Source organism: Grus americana, unplaced genomic scaffold (assembly GCF_028858705.1).
Source record: "Grus americana isolate bGruAme1 unplaced genomic scaffold, bGruAme1.mat scaffold_778, whole genome shotgun sequence".
Classification (NCBI taxonomy): Eukaryota; Metazoa; Chordata; class Aves; order Gruiformes; family Gruidae; genus Grus; species Grus americana.
The window spans coordinates 185522-206785 of record NW_026561988.1 but is presented as its reverse complement, the minus strand read 5'-3'; the positions used below and the strand labels follow the sequence as shown (position 1 = coordinate 206785).

The 21264-nt window shown below is 50.2% G+C and overlaps 1 pseudogene; it reads right to left on the bottom strand.

The window, feature by feature from the left end:
- Positions 1 to 3222: 3222 nt before the first annotated feature.
- On the bottom strand, positions 3223 to 20414 carry LOC129201102 (olfactory receptor 10AG1-like; annotated as a pseudogene).
- Between the last annotated feature and the right edge of the window lie 850 nt (positions 20415 to 21264).

Genomic DNA, 21264 nt, shown 5'->3' with positions numbered 1-21264 from the left:
GCTACGTTGCCATCTGCAAACCCCTGCACTACGGGACCCTCCTGGGCAGCAGAGCTTGTGCCCACATGGCAGCAGCTGCCTGGGGCAGTGGGTTTCTCTATGCCAGTGTGCACACGGCCAATACATTTTTAATACCTCTCTGCCAAGGATATACCCTGGACCAGTTCTTCTGTGAAATCCCCCAGATCCTCAAGCTCTCCTGCTCAGATGCCTACCTCAGGGAAGTTGGGCTTCTTGTGGTTAGTGGTTTTCTTGTTTGGGGATGTTTTGTTTTCATTGTGGTGTCCTATGTGCAGATCTTCAGGGCCGTGCTGAGGATCCCCTCTGAGCAGGGACGGCACAAAGCCTTTTCCACGTGCCTCCCTCACCTGGCCGTGGTCTCCCTGTTTATCAACACTATGATGATGGCCTACCTGAAGCCCCATTCCATCTCCTCCCCATTCCTGTATCTGGCGATGGCAGTTCTGTTCATGGTTCTACATCCAACAGTGAACCCCCTCATCTACAGCATGAGGAACCTGGAGCTCAAGGATGCCCTGAGGAAACTGATTAGATGGTATTTAACAGCCAGAGACTGTGTACCTTCCTCTGCAAATCATTCCCAATATATATCTTGACAGTCTAAGCCTGTCTTTCCTTCTCTTCGTTTATTCTTTTTTATTTTCTCTCTTTTTTTCCTTTTCCACTTTTGATGATGTTGTCTGCAAAGAAATGTCTTTATTCATCCCCTCCGTCCTAGGTATCCACCCGTCTTGTGTGACCCACAGTGTCTGTGTAAATGAGGAGCCAGACTCTCTCTGCATTTAAGCAAAATAAATTAACCGGCAGCATCTTTTTGTCTGAAGTCAACCCTTAGGGGGGCAGGAATGAATGAGAAATAAAAGCACTTTTGTCCCGTGGTTTAATCCCAAGCAGCAACCAAGCCCTACACAGCCGTTCGCTCACTCCAACCATGGCAGCATGGGGGAGAAAATCATAAGGGTAAAAGTGCAAAGACTTGTGGGTTGAGATAAAGACAGTTTAATAGGTAAAAGTCGTGCATGCAAGCAAAGTAAAATAAGGAACTCCTTCACCATTTCCCATCAGCAGGCAGGTGTTCAGCCATCTCCAGGAAAGCAGAGCTCCATCACGTGTAACGGTTACTTGGGAAGACAAATGCCATCAATCTGAACGTCCCCTTCTACCTTTTAAAGTAAAGTGTTAATTCCAGGCATTCACAGGAAAATGAGGACTCTGCGATCACAGGAGAGGCAGCGGGAGCCCCGCTGGCACAGGGAAGGGAGACTGGAGAGCTGTTAGCTGAGGAGCTCCAGCGCCAGGATTGCCATGCTGTCCTGGAGAGTGGGGCTGGTGGGGGCAGAGAAGGGGGCAAATGCAGTCAGCATGGAGGGTCACCTGCAGTAGGAACAGAGGAGAGCCAGAGGGTGAGTGGCCTCTGTTTCCTCATGCCCTTGCGGCCAGGTCAAGCCCTGGGACCGACGGGGAGCCGGAACCCCCTGCTCTGCCCCCCAGGACCTGCTGTGCCCTTCAGAGGGGCTGGGGCTGTGGGCTGAGTGCCCAGAGCTCTGCAGCACCCTGCTGTGGGCACTGCCGTGGGCCAGCCCAGACTTGGCCACTGTACTGGGAAGAGGCGAGGAGAATTAGGGATTGCTGGGGAGGGGTTGGGCTGGGTTGAAATGTGCCCAGGAGAGAACAAACACAGTGTAGAGCTAAGCTGTGTGAGTGTGCAGGGTGGGGGCATGCGGCAGGGTGCAGATCACGGTGCAGAGCCAAGGGTCATGGTGAAGGAAGCAAGGAGCAAAGGTGCAGAAGAGAGGGGCCCAGTCTGTGCCTTTTTCCCTGGACGCCCTAGGGACGCTGCCCCAGCAGGGCAATTTTCCCTGGCTGCCCCACACACTGGCCATTTCCATCTCTGGCCATACACCTCAGTCCTGAGGAGGGACCTTTGCTGCATGGCCACCTCTGTCCTCCTCCGGGCCTTCATGATACCCAACTCCACTGCCATTATTAATAAAAAGAAAACGAGTTTCCTACTGACACTCATTACAATCCAAGTCCCATAGCTCTTGCCACAGCTGGTCTCTCAGCCAAGCCCATTCTCAGGCAGGTCCAGCTAGATCAGGGGTTCATGGTCTTGTCTCAAGAGATATTGAAAAAATCCATTGTTTGAGATCCCACCAACTGGCCTGGGTCTTTCTTCTAGTGTTTGACTCCGAGGGATTTCTCAAAAAAAAACCCCAACTCTTTCCACTTTTCCTTGTCCATGATGGTCTCCAGGCCCCAACCATCCTTCTTGCCTTTGCAGGACTTGCTCCAATCTGTCAAGGTCTTTCTTGTGCTGGGGAGCTGCAAACTGGACACAGCACTCCTGATGTGGTGGTTCTGCAGTGGCTTAGCCTTGGCCAGCAGCCAGACACCCACTCAGATGCTCATTCACAGCCCCAACTCAAAAAGACAAAGGGAGACAATAAGATAGATTAGCTCACAGGTCAAGATAAAGACCAGAAGATCACTTACTAATTACTGTCATTGGCAAAGAAGAGCTGACTTCCGAAAGATCAATTTAATTTATTGTCAATTAAAACAGACTTTTGATATGACAAAAATATGAAAGACCATTCCCCCACCACACTCCTTTTCCCCAGGCTCAGATTACTCCTTCATTCCCAATTCTTCTACCTGCCCCAACCCTGAGAGGTGCAGGGGGGATGGTGAATGAGGGGTTACGGTCAGCACAGAACCTCTCTGCCACTCCTTCTTCGTCACACTTTTTCACAGAGATGTGATGTCAATGGAAGAAGAGCCGAGGTGGGGATGGACACCTCCCAGGGCTTTTGTGGTAGGTGGAGATAGAACATATTTAGGAGAGACCAGCAGGGAAGATGAGAAGTGGGGGATGCCCTGTGGGATGTCAGGGCAGCTCAGATAAATGGACATTCTCTATGGAACACGCAACAGGTTAAATGGAGGCGTGGGGGGGTGTGTGTCAGCTTCTAAATGGGCCATCCAGTCTTCTGCTCACCTGGATGGGGTACTCCCAAAAGAGGAAGAACTGGTGAGGGCTGTGAAGACCAGTGTCAGCCTGGTCTGCAGTGACCATGTGGTCTCCCACATCCCCAGGGACGAGGGGAAGGAGATTAGCAGAGCACAGACCCTGCACATGAGGGAATGAGACTTTGGCCTCCTGCGGGCACTGGCAGGTGGGATGCCATGGGGGCAGTGTCAGGGCCCTGAGAGCATCCATCGGCCTTCATGGCCCTGACCAGCATAACCTGCAGCCTCCACCTGCATCCCTGTCCATGGGCCCAGGAGCCCATTGAAGCCCACTTTCAGCCCCAGCTTGATCTGCACTGCAGGTGTATGGGTCTCCAGTCACAGCCATAGACACAGCCTGGGCTGTCCATGGACCTTGTCGATTCAGACTTGCAGAGTCACTTCCTAGCTGGATTCTTTGTGGGGTGTACAATGAAATGACACCATCGCCCTCCAGCTGCCAGACCACAGCTGATTCATGGAGGCCTAGGGCCTTTCTGCTGCCTTTCTTCTCATCACTTGGTCAGGTTTTGGCAGGAGAGCAAGGAAAAGCAGGTGAGGAAAAGCAGGGTGCCAACGATTGAAAGCAGAGAGCAGAGCCTTCACATGTGAAATGATCTAAAGGCTATACCAGTTCAAAAGTGTTTTCTTCAGCTCCTTCCTATGAGGCATTGAATCTGTAGCAGGAACGTGGAAGCTCTGAGATGCCTCCATATCCCTCTCTTTGAGCAATGAGGTTGATAGTACCCAAGTCAGAGGCTTTCTTTCAATTCTGTTTACAGTCTAAAGCACTCCATGGTCTGGAGATATGCCAGGAAACTTGCATAAGGAACCCACTCCTTGGAAAAGAAGGTGCATGTTCCCAGGAATCTCAGGAGGCATGGCCTACCGATAGCGGTGTTCAGGGAGCTGGTCAAATGCCTCGTCTCCAGTTCTGTAATGGTGACCTGGTTTGTGTGTAAATTCTCTCTGTGGATGCTGACATTTCCTGAGCAACCTGGTCTGATCTCAGAGCTGGCCCTGCTTTGAGCTGGGCATTGCACTTGAGACCTCCAGAGCTCCCTTCCACCCTGAATTATCCTATGATGTAGAGAGCCTCACCTCCAGCTTAATCTCTTCCTGTACAGCACGTGCCAAGGAACAAGCTCTTGGAAGGCTTGGCAGGAGGAGACTGCTGGGGGACTCTAGTCCATCCTCCACGTAGCTGTGACTTTGCAGAGCTGAAACCTGAAGAGCTCCAAAGGTGGAGGTCACAGCAGTGCTCCTTCTAGTCCATGTTATTTTTTCTAAGACTCAGCCCAAAACTCCCAAGAGGCACTTTGTGGCTGTTTCCTCTGTCAGTTCATTGGCCACTGCAGAAGAGAGCTCGGCTCCCTCATCTCTCAAGGTAGGTAGGTGCAGGCTCTTATGAGGTTGCCCAATGCCTTCCCTTCAGCCAGCTAGAGAGGCCCAGTTCCCTCAGACTCTCCTACAGCTCAGGCTTTAGGCTCCTCACTCCATTTTGGCAGACCTCCCCCGGACACTCTCCATTTTCTCCATTTTCCTTTTGGAATGTGAAGCCCACTGGCTCCTACGGCAGCCATCATGACTCACAGGCCCTTCTCCTCCAGGCACTCCTTGGCCTGCGTGGTCACTGCCCATGCTGCTGCACGGAGTTGTTCTGCAGCTTTTCCTTCTAAATCTTCAAGTTTCGGCTGGCCAAATCCCCAGGTGTGTCAAGGTCCCTCCGGAATGAACCTCCAACATTGAAAGTACCTGTGCTGATGTTCATCCTGAGCCATGGTGCCTCTAACAAGGTGATAACTTAGGTAGCTACAGGACACTACAGATGAGAAAAAGAGTACTAGTGTAGTGTAGTTGCTAATCAAGGCAGAAAGCAACGTTATAACCACCTCAGAAACACCAAATAAGGGCTCAAAGGGAGCACGTGCAGGGCCTGTGAGGAAATGGATAAAAGGGGTTGTCTTTTTGCATGGGAGGGGATAAGGAGTAGGGCTGGAGAGGTGGGAAGGGAGTGAAAAGGGAATGAATGGTGAAGCAAAGGAAATGGTCAGGACAGTTTGGGGATACCTGTCAAGCAGGCCTGCACCTGAGCAGCAGTGCCTGGAGCAAGGCATGACAGCTGCAGCTGCTCTGACTAAACTAAGGACCTGACTTACTTCCATGGTCACAGGGAACCTGAGAACTTTCCCTGCTGTCATCAAATGCAGACCTTGAGGACAAGAAACTGCTGCATCATTTTGGTTTCGACTTTCTTAAATGGGATTTCAGGAGGTGTCTGTTCTGGCCTTCTGCTCGCAGCAGAATCAGATGTGGAGTCAGGCCACTTTGCTCGAGGCTTTATCCCTTGGGGGCTGGAAAACACCCAAGGGCAGAGACTGCACAACGTCTGTGTGAAACCTGTTCCAATGCTTGGATGTCCTCATGGAGAAAAAGATTTTCCTTATCTCTGTGCTGAACCTTCCTTATTTCATCATCTAACTATTGTCTATTATACAATGACCCTTTCTAAAGTCATCTTTTCAGCAGACTGTCTAGACAAAGGCCCTTTCCATTGTACTCCAGTTTTCTCCTCTCCCTGCTCTTTGTTCACTCACATTCCTGTCACCCACCCAAAGCTGCTGCTTTGACATCAGGGAGTTAAAAGCTTGCCCTGTCATTAAGTAGTCTAATTGTCTCTTTAGCCAACTCTTTAGTTATGTTTATATCTATATATCTATATATCTACTGACCTACCTACCTACCTATCTAAAACATTTCTCATAAGATTATCCCTTGTAGAAATGCAACGTCATTAGAGGCAGCTTGTAGTAAGCATATGGTGCAGAGTGTGTTTTATTGTCGATGAAACTTTATCGTGCTTGACTTTTCTTTGCTTGCAAATAGGAAAAAAAAATATATGTGCAGCCACTTCTCTAAGGAAAGCAAGTGCGGGTTGGTACAAAGGAGCTGTAACATCCAGCTGCAGAATTCAGTGGAGAAGTCTGATGTAAGGGAAAGTCCCCGGTGGCCAATGAGAGAAATGGTGGGGCTGGGGAGCTGAGGTGAAGGTTGTCCATACTGTGTCAGACCTCAAGGGACTGCTTTTCCTCCTGTCCAGGCATCCTTAGGAGAGACCCTGGAGCAAGATCTACTGGGGAATGCTGCCATCACCTCTTCTCTAAACTGAAAAGTAGTAAAATACACCCTTGGAAATAAAACCTCCTCTTTATTAGAAGTTCTCTGAAATCTTTCTCCACAACTACACTGGGAAACAGCTCCAATTATCTGTACAACTCTTGAAGACTTGAAGAAAATCACAGGGAGAGAGATGGCTCGTTAGGGCTTGCTTTATTTTAATGAGTCCCATGGTGTATTTGGTGCTGAGTAACAAACCTCAGGTACTGAGAGGAGATTGCACAAACCTCTCAAAGACTCAGTGTCCTGATTTCTCTACCTCCTCCCCCTCAGCAGAACGGGGGGACGGAGAATGGGGGTTGTGGTCAGTTCATCACACATTGTCTCTGCCCCTCCTTTCTCCTCACGGAGGACTCCTCACACTTTCCCCGCTCCAGCGTGGGGTCCCTCTCCTAGGAGACAGTCCTCCGTGAACTTCTCCAGCTTGAGTCCTTCCCACAGGCTACATTTCTTCATGACCTGCTCCAGCGTGGGTCCCTTCCACGAGGTACAATCCTTCAGGAACAGACTGCTCCAGCATGGGTCCCCCAGCGGAGTCACAAGTCCTGACAGAATAACCGCTCCAGCGCTGGCTCCTCTCTTCATGGGTCCACAGGTCCTGCCAGGAGCCTGCTCCAGCGCTGGCTTCCCACAGGGTCACAGCCTCCTTCAGGTGTCTCCACCTGCCCCAGTGTGGGGTCGTCCGTGGGCTGCAGGTGGATATCTGCTCCACCATCAACCTCCATGGGCTGCAAAGGAATCTGCTCTGGTGCCTGGAGCACCTCCTCCCCCTCCTTCTGCACTGACCTTGGTGTCTGCAGAGTTGTTCCTCTCAAATAGTCTCAGTCGCTCTCTTTATCTTCCTTCTTAAATATGTTATCACAGAGGCACTGCCACAGTTGCTGATAGGCTTGGCCTTGGCCAGCATTGGGTCTGTCTTGGAGCCGGCTGGCATCAGCTCTATCGGACACAGGGGAAGCTTCTAGCAGCTTCTCGCAGAAGCCACCCCTGTAGCCCTCCCGCTACCAAATACATGACTCTGTGTGTGTGTGTGTTTGTCTGTGTGTGTGTGTGTGTTTGTGTGTATGTGTTTCTCCATGGGATAACTGGAAGGATGAGGGAATCCCAGGGCCAGCTCCTGGATAGATGGAGAGTTTAAGATCAGCTCCTGGAGACATTACTACTGTACGTATGGGCTTTCCCATAGCCCCTGCAGAAACTGTGATACATGTTCATACCAGCATCTTACAAAAGCCTTCAAAATCGTGTGAATCCTGGTGAATTTTGAATGTGTGCTTGCTTTCATCCTAGGACTGCTGACTCCCCAAAAGCCTCACAATCATTGCACCAGAAATTGCATTAAGTTGTCTGATAGGTGTCCAGAGGGAAATGCAGCTCGAGGAGAGTGGCATGACTACTGCATGCAGGGAAGGGAATACAATGATTTGGCTAGCAGGCAAGGATTTGGGTCCTCTGTGCTGTAGGCACTACAAGGGACACCATACCAGCCAGTGGTGCGTGCTCAGCGTGAACAAGGTCAACTGCATCTGAGGCCGTGGTAGGAGAAGCTCTGCCACCCCAGACATCTTGAGTTTTCATCCCCCTGCAGTGAGCCGTGGTGTGGTGACATCTGGACCGGTGTGTCCCTCTGTGGGAATTGCTGCTGTCGAGAGGTGGGGAGGAACTGGAGAGTGCCCCGAGGAGGTCTGCACATGTCCTGTACTTTAGGCCTCAACCCCATCTTTGCCGACCTCTTCCATACCCACTCAACCCTGGGAACATGCCGCTCCTGGAGAACCACTGCGCCCTCCAGGCAGCTCCAGATTCCTCTCCTAGACGATGGGTGTCCTTAATGTCACCTGTGTGAGAGCCCTGGGCACACCCCTCAGTTACACTCACCATCTTACCTGTCATCAGACACCAACTGGTGACGGATAAATCCCGTCCGACGTCTCGTCTCTAAAAGGTCACAAACAGACGCTGAGCTTTTTGCTCCCAAACACATGGAGGAAGAGGAATTTCAGTGGGGCAGTTCCTCATGCCTCTTTGGAGAAAGAGCCCAGACAGAAAGCACTGCACCGGGGAGATCCCACTGTATTATGGAGATGCTACGAGTCACGCTAACTCTGAGCAGTGTTGAACATACTTTTATAAAGGCAGCCAGGCTCACTTATACATGCAAAGTCAGTACGTGACTCAGATATAGTGACGTGAATGCAAATATTTGTGAAGAAAGAAACATAAAAACCATGAATGAAAAATAACAACAGCAATAATGATAATTATAATTTAAACCAAAGGAAACCAAACCAAACCAAATCAACAAAAACAACCTCACAACAAACAAACAAACAAAATTGGAATCGTGTTATTAGTGACAGTACCACTAATTCCTTAAACATCCTTGAGAGCGTCTTTATTTTCCTCCTTTCCAAAGCTTAGTCTACTCAGATTGCCAGAGGACTACCTCCAATCTCTGCAACCCAAAGCTCTCCAGCCTTCTCTCATCAAAGGTCTTTTACCCCGGGACATATCTCACCATCACTTCAATACGCTGCCCGGGGTCTATTTTTCAGGTGGGTGAGGTCAGGCTATTCCTTTGCAAAGCCTTCCCTACAAAAGTCTTGTCTAGGTGCTGATCCCACTGTAGCACCTCATGCTGGGCACCACTCCAGCCTCCTTCTGCAGAGCTCCAGTGGATGGGCAATTTTCCTGTTTCTGTCCTACCCATTCACCTTCCCAATCTTTTTGTATTGTTTGCTTATCGAATATTGTCTCAGGAAACACATTTGTCCTCCACAGCATCAGCCATTTGCAATTGCAGGCTGAGATATTTCCCCTCGTGGAGCAGACATTGTGCAAAGCTGCTCCGTTTGGGGAAACCCACTTCATGCTGCATAGGCATTTGGGCTACAACCCCCCACTGGCTCATTTTTTAAAGAGACAGTTTCAGACTGGCAAAGCAGATTCAGTACATAAATGCGTGTGCTGGTTTTGGCTGGGACAGAGTTAATTTTCTCCATAGTAGCTTGCATGGGGCTGTGTTTTGGATGTGTGCTGAAAACAGTGTTGATAACACAGGGATGGTTTAGTTACTGCTGAGCAGTGCTTGCACGATGTCAAGGCCTTTTCTGCTTCTCGCACCATCCCACCAGCGAGAAGTTTGGAGGGGACACGGCTGGGACAGCTGACCTCACCTGACCAAGGGATATTCCATACCATATGACATCGTGTTGAGCCATAAAAGCTGGTGGAAAAAGAAGGAAGGAGAGGGCATTGGGAGTGACGGTGTGTGTCTTCCCAAGTAACCATTGCGCGTGATGGAGCCCTGCTTTCCTGGAGATGGCTGAACACCTGCCTGCTGATGGGAAGTGATGGAGGAATTCCTTGTTTTGCTTTGCTTGTGTGCACGGCTTTTGCTTTACCTAATAAACTGCCTTTATCTCAGCCCCCCAGTTTTCTCACTTTTACCCTTCCGAGTCTCTCCTTTCCCACCAGGGTGGGGAGTGAGCAAGCTGCTGTGTGGTGCTTAGTTGCCGACTGGTATTAAACCATGGCAAAAAGACACTCCATGGGTCCCTGGAACTCTATCCCAGTGCTGGACTTTCCCCCCGGTGACTTTTTTTTTTATTCTTTCTGTCAAGTTAGTGAAACATTACACAACTCAGTGCAAGACATCATAGCAGGGGAAGATGACCTTCATGTCTTTTAATGTTTTTAGGTTGATTCCATGCAGTGACACTCTAGACAGTCCATGGGGTCTAGCAAGTGATTTCTCAAACCTGAGGGTAGTCATCTCTTCATCGGTTGTGTCACCTTTGGGCCTCATTGACTGCTGACCACAATTCGGCTATTTCCCTTTAACTTTACATTGGTCAGACAGAGCTTGAAGGAGCTGTTTGCATTAATCATGGTGGGGCATGACATACCAGGAATGCCTCAGGCCACCTTCCCCCTTCTTGAGGAGGATGGAAGCCAAGCTGGACATGTGGGGTTTTTTGGGGCAAATGTGGGATGCCTTTTTTCAGACAACCACGTACCCCAGTGGGGCATTTGGGACTATTTGGGGCTATTTTACATATTCTGTAGTATCACTTTGTCCATAGGAGTCTCTTCAAGGCAATTCTCACTTCCTTGTTCCTCAGGCTATAGGTGACAGGGTTAAACATGGGGGTCACAATTGTGTAGAACAGGGCAAGGTACTTGTCAGGGTCTACAGAATCCCTTGACCATCGCTTTAAGTAGACGATTGTGGCTGAGCCATAGAAGAGCGTCACCACCGCGAGGTGTGAAGAGCAGGTGGAAAAGGCTTTGTGTCTGCCCAGAACTGAAGGTATTCTCAGAATTGCCCTGATAATTTTAATGTAAGAAATAACTATGAAGGAGAAGGGAAGGATCGCAAAGACCAGGATGATGGTGTACAGCATCACTTGGTTCCAGAAAGTGTCTGCACAGGCCAGTTCCAGCAGAGGGGGGACATCCCAGAAAAAGTGGCGAAGGTCCCGGGATGCACAGAAGGGCAAAGTGAACACCTGGTAGGTCTGTCCTACTTGCACTGGTACGACGACCACCCACGACCCCACCAGCAGTCTGATGCAGACACCCCTGCTCATGATGAGGGTGTAGTGCAGGGGGTCACAGATGGCTATGTAGCGGTCGTAGGCCATGGCAGCCAGGAGAAGGCATTCGATGCTGCCCAGCAAAACCAGGAAATAGAGCTGGGCAGCACAGCCAAGGAAGGAGATCCTGCCGTCTTCCATCAGGAAACCCACCAGCATTTTTGGCAGAGTGACTGACGTGGAGCAGATCTCCAGGAAGGACAGGTTCCTCAGGAAGAAATACATGGGGCTGTGGAGGCTTGAGTCCAGCACTGTGATGAGTGCAATCAGGCTGTTCCCTGTGAGAGCCACGAGGTAGATGAGCAGGAATATGGTGAAGCACAGGCCCTGCAGGCTGGAGTGCTCAGAAAATCCCAGGAGAATGAATCCAGATCCAACGGTGTGGTTCTCCAAGCCTTTTCTTTGGGGCATTTTCCCTATGCAGAGCAAGCCAAACCACAGGCTCTTAGAGGATGCTGATGGCTTGTCCACCATCACGTACACTCCAAGCCTGGAGAAAGATTACAAACATCAGCAGACACGTGATTGCAGGGTTAGGCAAGCTTGACCAAGATATGCATGAACGTTTGGCAATCTAACATGGGTTGCTTGCTGCAGGGAGGTTTGTAAAGGGAGGAGAGAACAGAATCCTTGAGCCTGAATGTCTGGGTTTTGTCACATGGATAACAGAAACTTGACTTTCTTTTTTTAGAGGTGATTTTATTACCTAGAATATCTGGTGAGAGATGAGAGAAAAGGAAGAGGATGGATCAATACTAGCCCCTTTAAGAACAGTCTTGCTTACGTTCCTTGTCCAGATCTTGTAGGAGCTGCATTGAATGTAAGAACATTAAGAAGACATAGGGTGAAAAGGAGGAGAGGGACGAAAAAGGGGAAGAGAAAGCAAGGCTGGGCTGGGCACGGAGAGGCAATCAAAACAAAGCAAGGCAAGGCATGGCTTGATTCTTAGACCTTAGTGAGAGACATTAATCCCAGCTTTCCTCACGTGTAAGAGCTCATCTCTTGATACTGTGTCCACACACAAAGATCTGGGAGAATATATTTAGATCTGAATCATTCATTTTTACGTGGCGAAGGGTGAATCCCATCAAAATTAAAACAGGCTTCTATCCGTCAAGGAATCGAGTAATACTGATGCATCCATGGGACTTCTTAACAAGACAGATGAGCAGCAGTCTCTGCATCAACCACAAGTTTTCAGGGTGCTAAAAGACACGTTTATGCAAGCAATCAAACGGCTTCATGCAGTTTTCAGTCATACAGAGAAGAAGGTGATTAAAATTGGGTCATGTCCTGACGATACCCACTTTTTCTGAACAGGTCAGACACTTGTAACTTCTCCATGAGTCCTGAATTATTCAGCTTTCCTAAGTTTCCTGCTCTGTCACTTGGATTTCTGACAGCTTACAAATCCAGCCGAGGGCCCATTCGCTCTGATCCCAGCCCTGCAATGCTTCCCTCTCCCCTGCAAGCCCTCGCAGAAGGAGAGCAATGCTCTTGCTGCCTGGGGAACTGAGCCTTCCCTTTGCATTTCCCACCTTCCCAGAGCATCAAGACTTCTTGCGGGGCGCACTTGCAGGATGTGAGCTCCAAGCAAGCAGCACTGCAGTAGCAGGTGTCTTCCTATGAAGAAGAGACTCAGCTGAAAGATGTTTAAGAAGCTCAGTTTGACATGGGGAAGGAATATGCTCTTCCAGGCAGAGGACTGAGGATGCTGGCGGTGTCTCCCCAGCCATCGCTAACTCCCTTTGCAAAGTCTTCTTAAACTCTGATGCATTACTGAGGAGAACAGCAGGTCATAAAACATGTAATTAAAGCATTCAGATTAGCCAAATGAAAAACACAGAAGGGTTTTCTCACGAGAAAAATCTGGATTCACAAAAACATGTGGTCCTAGTAGTTTGATTCTTTTTCCAAGGCATTCCTGCCTTTTTCCTGTGAGTTTTATGTATCTCACAGAGGTTTGTTCCTTTGTTACCTTTGTTTCCAAGACAACATTGGGGTTGGTGTGAGGGAAAAGTCACCATGGCTGTTTTCTAATCTACCTACTGATTCATGTAAGTGTACCGAAAAAAAGAAATACCTTTGTTTTCTGAAAAAACTGTGAGATACCCACATGTATGTTAAATTAAGGCTTTAACTCAAAGCACCCATTTGTATGCAGGTTATCCACATGCCAGCATTTCCTTGTCATTTCAAAATGCCCTCAGACATACAGCCAATTCTTTGTAACTCTCCGATGTCTCAGCGCTTCGCAAGATCACAGGTAGAGCAGAGTTCCGGCCAGCTTTGCTGACGGGAAACTGCCAGAGAACTTCTCATACGGTGACTGTCTCACAGGCGGCATTTCTCAGAGCTGAAGGAAGCCCGTTCCAGTGAGCCCGGCCAAGCTGGACAGATGCCTGCAGCTGCTGCTGGCGGTGTCTGTGCTGCCACACTATCTCCGCATTTCAGGGCAGGCCAAAAGGCACTTACCGTTGTCAGGAGCCAAGAGGCAGGAGCACACTCCTCAGTCCCTGATGCTGCAGGAGGCAGCGGTGACCTCTTTTTCTCTCCGTCATTGCCCTGGAAACCACCTGGGATTTCAGGAGGTCTCTGCTCTGGCGTCCTGCTCACAACAGAATCAGGTATGGAGTCAGACAGCGTTGCTCAAGGCTTTATCCAGCGATAAGCAGGGGGACACAGTCGCTTCCCTCACTCTCCTGCTGACACTCCAGTTCACACACTCCACTACTACCTGCTAGCAGGTCGCACGGTGGGATCGATCGTTGTCGTTTGTCCCCCAGCACCACCAGGGCCTTTGAGGCAGGGCTGATCCCCAGCCAGGCATTCCTCAGCCCCGGCCACTGCTGGTGTCAGTCTGTCCCAGGTGCAGGACCTGGCCTTTGTCTGTCTTCTCTGTCATGAAGTTCCTGACAGGACAGCCCTTCTGCCTGGCACGTTTCCCCTGAACGGCTTTGCACAGGAACGATCCCCCCCCCCCCATTTAGTGTCATTGACACACGTGGTGAGAGTTGCCTCCTCCAGGTCATGGATGCAGGTGATAAACTGCACAGGGCCCAGGAGCATCCCCTGTGCTGCCCCACGATGCCCCAGGATGTCTCACTGGCCTCCACGTAGGGTATGACCCCTTCACCACTGCGCTCTCAGCCTGATCATCCAGCTGGTGTTTTACCCATCTGTTTGTCTACCCCTCCAGACTGTAATGGCCTAATGTGGGAGCAAGAATAGTGAGGGAGATCATGCCATGTGTCTTGCTGAAGCTGACGTAAACGATGGCCCCTCTTCTCGCCTCATGCATAACTGCAGTTAGTTTGTCATGAAGGCAACCAGGTTGGTGAGGCATGATATACCCTTGGGAAGTCCATGCTGACAGCTTGTGGACACGTTCTTCTCATCTGGGTGCCCAGATATGTCACCTGAGAAGACTCTACCTGATGGCACACTCCTCACCAAAGTGAGCTGGTGCAGCCTGGGGTTCCCTGGGTTGCAATGTTGGCCACTTTCCAAGATGGGTGCAGTTTTTGCACGTCCTCACTCACAAGAGACCTCTACCAAGCCTGTGAACTTTGAAAAGGGATATTCAAAAGAAATATTGATCTTCCCCTGTACCTTCATCATCACTACTCTGCCCATTATATGGAGTTTTTAATTTCCCTGATCTTTCCTATATTTTCACCTCTCCTGATAACAACAACCATTTCTAAAGTCATCTTTCCAGCAGACTGTCTAGACAAAGGCCTTTTCGATTATGCTCCAGTTTTCGCCTCCCCTTACTCTTTGTTCCTTCACATTCCTGTCACCCACCCCAAGCTGCTGTTTTGACATCAGGGAGTTAAATGCTTGCCCTGTGATTAAGTAGCTGTCCTGGTTTCAGCAGGGATAGAGTTAATTTTCTTCCTAGCTGTTGGGATAGTGCTGTGTTTTGGAGAGTATTGTTGATAACACACTGATGGTTTTAGTTGTTGCCAAGCAGTCAAGGACTTTTCATCTTCTCATATGGCCTGCCAGCGAGAAGTTGGGGGGCACCAAGAAGCTGGGAGGGGAGACAGCCAGGACAGCTGACCCAAACTGACCAAAGGGATATTCCATACCTTATGACATCATGCTCCATATAGAACTGGGGGCTTGCCAGGAGACGGGGCAGGTTGGGATCTTGCTGAGCATCGACTTCAGGTGGTGAGAAATTGTGCTGTTCATCACTTGTTTTGTATAGTCTGTTATTATTGTTGTTATTATTAACATCATCATCATCCCTTTCTGTCCTATCAAACTGTCTTTATCTCAACCCATAGAGATTTACTTTTTTTCCATTTTCAGTCCTCTCCCCCATCCCAGGAAGGGGAGTTAGAGAACAGCTGTGGGGTTGGTTTAGGTGCCGACCAGATTAAATCACGACACTAGTCCAATTTGCTCTTTAGCCAACTCTTTAGCTGTGTTTATAGCTAGCTTTTGGCACCTACCTGTCTAAAACATTCCTCATATGATTATCCCTTGTAGAAATGCAACGTCATTAGAGGCAGCTTGTAGTAAGCATATGGTGCAGAGTGTGTTTTATTGTCGATGAAACTTTATCGTGCTTGACTTTTCTTTGCTTGCAAATAGGCAAAAAAAAAATAATATGTGCAGCCATTTCTCTAAGGAAAGCAAGTGTGGGTTGGTACAAAGGAGCTGTAACATCCAGCTGCAGAATTCAGTGGAGAAGTCTGATGTAAGGGAAAGTCCCCGGTGGCCAATGAGAGAAATGGTGGGGCTGGGGAGCTGAGGTGGAGGCTGTCCATGCTGTGTCAGACCTCAAGGGACTGCTTTTCCTCCTGTCCAGGCGTCCTTAGGAGAGACCCTGGAGCAAGATCTACTGGGGAATGCTGCCATCACCTCTTCTCTAAACTGAAAAGTAGTAAAATACACCCTTGGAAATAAAACCTCCTCTTTATTAGCAGTTCTTTGAAATCTTTCTCCATAACTACACTGGGAAACAACTCCAATTATCTGTACAACTCTTGAAGACTTGAAGAAAATCACAGGGAGAGAGATGGCTCGTTAGGGCTTACTTTATTTTAATGAGTCCCATGGTGTATTTGGTGCTGAGTAACAAACCTCAGGTACTGAGAGGAGATTGCACAAACCTCTCAAAGACTCAGTGTAAAAGGAAAAAACCCAGAGTACCTTGAAGCATTGAGTCCCACTGAGCACCATGACCAGCAAAGGCTCCCCGAGGACTCGTTAGAAGGGATAATTGGAGGCCATGATTGCAGGCAGGCAAAGGTAATGTGCAGGCAGCTGAGATGCAGAGGAAGCCCTGCTTTTGTCTGATGAAGCAGAAGGGCCAAGGCCTGACCCCCAGCCCCTGGGAAGGCAGATCCTGTCCTTCACGCCTTGCTCAGGGCTCTTCCTGGGGCAGTGGGATGTGGGGGGTGTCATGCTGAGTGAAGGACAACGGGATGGCAGTTCCCAGCCTTACTGGGGGTGTGCAAGGAGGCAACGAGCGCCCCCCAGTGCCTTAGGACAACATGTCTCCTCACAGGCCTTGGTGGCAGAGATGATTGCCAAGGGGACACAGACTTGGGTTCTCTTGGTGACTTCCAGCCTTGCCAGCGCCCTTTGCCATCTCCACCACACGTTGTCCTATGCTGTCCCACAGCTGCTTCTTTTCCCTGCACACTGTAGACACCCCTCTTACTACCTCACCTTGCTCTCACCCTGGCATTTCCATACATTCACGGACATCTGTCCACCCTCACGCTCTGTTCCTTGAAACACAAAGAGATGGACTGATCTCACACTCCTTCGGGATGACTTCTTGTACCACAGCACTACCCTTGGAGTGACAGTTCTTCCTCCTCACGTCCAGTCTCCACCTTCCACGCTGCACTGTGTGGCAGCATTTCTCTCTCCTGTTGTTTCCTACCTCCAAGGAAAGCTCCACCATCTGAGAAACAACCCTTCAGGCAGGCATCCCAACCCACCAGTCTTCTTGAGGCCTTTCAGCTGAGCAGACAGAAGTAACCTCACCATGATCTCCCAAGGCTGCTAGCCTTTCAGGTTCTCAGATAGACACGACCAAGCCGTGTGCCTGCTGCTGTCCCATCATGTTCTCAGGCAGAACAGACCTGACCACCAAGATATAAGCCCCCTTCCTGGACTAAGCCTAGGTCCTTTGGCAGATGGGATCTCACAGACAATGTGCCAACCAGGTGCCTTCTGCTGGCCTGTCAGAGACGCTGTCAGATGTGAGCTTTAAAGCACATATCCCAGCCATGGGCCAAGGTCTGGCCTGTCAGCTATTTCAGAATGAAGTGACCTCAGAGTCCCTTTCTCAGCCACGTTCCTGCTGCTGGCCTATCACCTCCAGAGGCAGAACTGACCTCACCTCCCCATTTGCTTCCTACTGGATTATGAGGTACTTATACACAATTGACCACATCATACCATGCCCAACCATCACCCTCTTTGTGGCCCAGTACCTGAGCAGGTAAAAGTAAGCTGCTTTCATCAAATTTATCCAGTAGATTTCCTACCAACAATTTGAGTGGAGAAATGTTCCTCAGAGGAACTGCTGTATTTCTACTGCTGCATTTTCTATCTCTACTTCGGCCTCTTTGTTTTGTCTTCTTCCTCTGTCGATTCTGTCTCCAAAAGCTCTCCAAGGGAGAGACTCATGGAATCATCAAATAACTCAGGTTGGAAGAGAGCCCTGAAGTTCCTCTTGTCCGGCTATCCTGCTCAAGGCAGGGTTAACCTGATGAGGTCGCTCAGAGGCTCTGCCCAGTTTGGCATCATCCACAAAGGAGCTGAAAATGCCCTCTGTCACATTGTACAGGGAGTTAATAAAGACATTCAACAGGGTTGGCCCAATCCGACTGTATAGAGACTATGGAGACCATGTCAAAGCCCTTGCTAAGGTCCAGGTATGAAACATGCCCTTCTTGCCCCTACCCATGTGGGTTTGGCAGTCCCTTCCTTCTCCTTCATGTGCCTGTGAATCCCTGCAGGTGTATTTGGCCCATCACCTTCTCAGGGACTAAGGTGAGGTTGACCAGCCTGTAATTCTCCCAGTCCTCCTCCTTGCCCTTCTTGAAGAAATGTTTGATGTCTGCCCTTTCTGAGGATCCCAAAACCTCTCTGATTGCTCTGACACATTTGAGGGCACAATCCAGAAAGGGTGACGCGAGCAGACAGGAGTATTTGCAATGAGCCTGTCCAAGGCGGCTGAGAGGAATCTCAAGGGGAAGTTGGGGGTTGTTCCTGCAGTCACAAATAGAAACGTCAAGGCCCTGTGAGATGTCCGCACCTGAGCTGGCCTCATTGACTCCTCATATACACAGGGGTGTTCAGAGCCATGAGTCCTTCCCTTGCAGACACAGAGGCAGTGCATCGCAGCAGTCACAGTGTCTCTCTGGCCTCTTGTTGCCACTCCCGGAGGAGGCTGGGAGGCACCTCAGCCCTGCAGTGTGTCGCCCTGCCCTGCACTCATCTGAGATGCCCCACTGCATGAGGAATGGACACCGGGACTTAGGTCCAAGGAAGCCCATCCCAGTGCTGCATTCAGGTGGTTTCCCAGGGGAAGTTACTCTCCCAGTGAAGTGACCTCAAGACACTGTCTGTCCCTCGAGCCTTCATGGCACCTCTGAGGAACAGCTGATGGCATTCATGCTCACTCAGGTTCGTGTCCCCACATGCACATGATGTGCATGCTTCTATCTCGTCTGTAAAATGTAGACGTGGACTTCTGACCTAGTCATGCAGTGTCCTCCTTCTGAACAGGAGGGACAAACCACCTCTCTGAGCTGGAGTGAGAAGCCAGTGTTGGGAATGGTGGTTGCAAGGGGCTGGCCTGTGATGATTGCCCTGGGGCACTTTCCTTGGGGTGTCCAGTGACCACAGGCACAGACCAGACCCTGCTCTGCTGGTCCTTCAAGGCTATCCCAGGAGGACTGGCTGTGCGAGGACACTGCTGCGTGCGTTCCCCCACCCTGCACATTCAAACACTTGGTCTGTTCACTGGTGTTTTCCTCACCAGGGCACTTTCTTGAGCTTGTTCTTCACAGCCACTTTGAAGGAAGACCTACGCCTTCAGGCACTGCCTCAGGAGGTCCCCTTGTCTGACGGAAACACTGTTATGGGGGCAAACTCTGTCATAGTAGTGCCCATTGCCTGTCCCTGCCTATGATCACAGGACTGCCACGCAGCAGGACTCTGACCAAGCTGCCAGTGCTCTCAGGCCTTGCACCAAAAGAAGAGCTCAGAAAGAGAGTGTGGAAGTGAAAAGAGAGCAGCTCAGGAAAGACCAAGCGCTGGTGCTGCTTGGCAGTGCTCCTGTGCTGGGACTCTTTTCCCCTCCACCTGTGCACACAGGCACTGACCTGCAGCTCCAGAAAGGTCTCTCAGGAAGGATCTCAAACAAACCAGTCACTGCAGGGTCCTTTGATTTCTTTAAATGTACAGACAGTCTTGCTTCTCATTAACACACTCTCTGGATCACACAGGAAAGGTAGATCCTGATGCAGAAGTGGCATGAATAATGACATTGCTTTGTGGACCACATTATCATCAGTAAAACAAAAGAAAAAAAACAAAATCCCCCCCAAAACAAAAGCAACAAAAACTTCAGAAGACAGGTTGGGGCTGCAATGAGTTATATTATGAGTGATATGGAGATGATGATGAACAGTTTATTGCTTCTGAAAATCATCCCATCCTCAGTTTCCACACTGCATCCTTGAGCTCCTGGTTCCTCATGCTGTAGATGAGAGGATTCACGGCTGGAGGCACCACTGAGTAAAGAACTGCCATTACCAGATCCAGGGATGGGGAGGACATGGAGGGGGTCTTCAGGTAGGCAAATATGCAAGTGCTGATAAACAGGGAGACCACGGCCAGGTGAAGGAGGCATGTGGAAAAGGCTTTGTGCCGTCCCTGCTCAGAGGGGATCCTCAGCACGGCCCTGAAGATCTGCACATAGGACACCACAATGAAAACAAAACACCCAAATGCTAAACAGGCACTAAGCACAAGAAGCCCAACTTCCCTGAGGTAGGCATCTGAGCAGGAGAGCTTGAGGATCTGGGGGATTTCACAGAAGAACTGGTCCACAGCATTGCCGTGGCAGAGGGGTAGGGAAAATGTATTGGCCATGTGCAGCAGAGCATAGAGAAACCCACTGCCCCAGGCAGCTGCTGCCATGTGGGCACAAGCTCTGCTGCCCAGGAGGGTCCCATAGTGCAGGGGTTTGCAGATGGCAACGTAGCGGTCGTAGGCCATGATGGTGAGAAGACAATACTCCCCTACAATAAAGAAGAGAAAGAAAAAGAGCTGGGCAGCACATCCTGCATAGGAGATGGCCCTGGTGTCCCAGAGGGAGTTGGCCATGGCTTTGGGGAGAGTGGTGGAGATGGAGCCCAAGTCAAGGAGGGAGAGGTTGAGGAGGAAGAAGTACATGGGGGTGTGGAGGTGGTGGTCACAGGCTATGACAGTGATGATGAGGCCGTTTCCCAGGAGGGCAGCCAGGTAGATGCCCAGGAAGAGCCCGAAGTGCAAGAGCTGCAGCTCCCGTGTGTCTGCGAATGCCAGGAGGAGGAACTCAGTGATGGAGCTGTCATTGGACATTTGCTGTCTCTGGGCATTGGGACCTGTCAAAGGAGGAAGAAGTAGTGACAAGTTAGGGTAGACATCTCAGAGAAGTATTTCTTCCGGTTCTCATGGAAACCCCCCAAACCGCCTCTTTCCTTTCAGAAAGACCTTTTGCTGGTCCATTTAGTGAATTCGGGTGGGAGCTGGCTGAGGATCCCCCAAGTGGCACTTCTGCTTGTCGCTGAGAGAAACCTTGTGGGTCCTGTGTGGTAAAGGGACTGTCCCTTTGTGCAGACTGACAGTCTGTCCGTCAGACCCGGTCTCAGTTACCCTAGGCTGTCACCTCCTTGAGCTGGAGAGCGATTGCACCCAGACCCCCCTGAGAAGAAAATGGACAATGGGGTGAATGCAGTTCCCAAGTGCCCATCTCCAAACTCCTCACATTGTCTCAGCTCAGCCCTCCCCTCCCAGCCAGGGACGCAGGGGGCTCATCACAGGTGCTTGCATACACCCTGCCAGCAGCATTTCCATGGCCTTAGTACTGAGGGGCTGCTACGTAACACACAGACGGAACGGGAAGGCTGTGCCCTTCTGGAAGACAGCCTGCAGCACAGCAGGATGGCCCAGGGAAATAACCAAATGTCCTCAAGATCACCTGTCCGGAACAGTGAGTTGGCTCACTGAGCCCTGCAAGCAGCATTGCCCGGAGCTCCCACCTTAGGTGGGAAGAAAGGCAGCATGAAGAGGAGGGGGGAACTGGAGAAATTCCCCAATGCCCCTGTTGATGGAGGCAGTACGGGGACAAACGGATGAGCACTTGGGAGATTCCCCTCATCAGGGGTCCATCTGCCGAGGAGGTAACTCATGCCGTGGAGCACATGGCCTT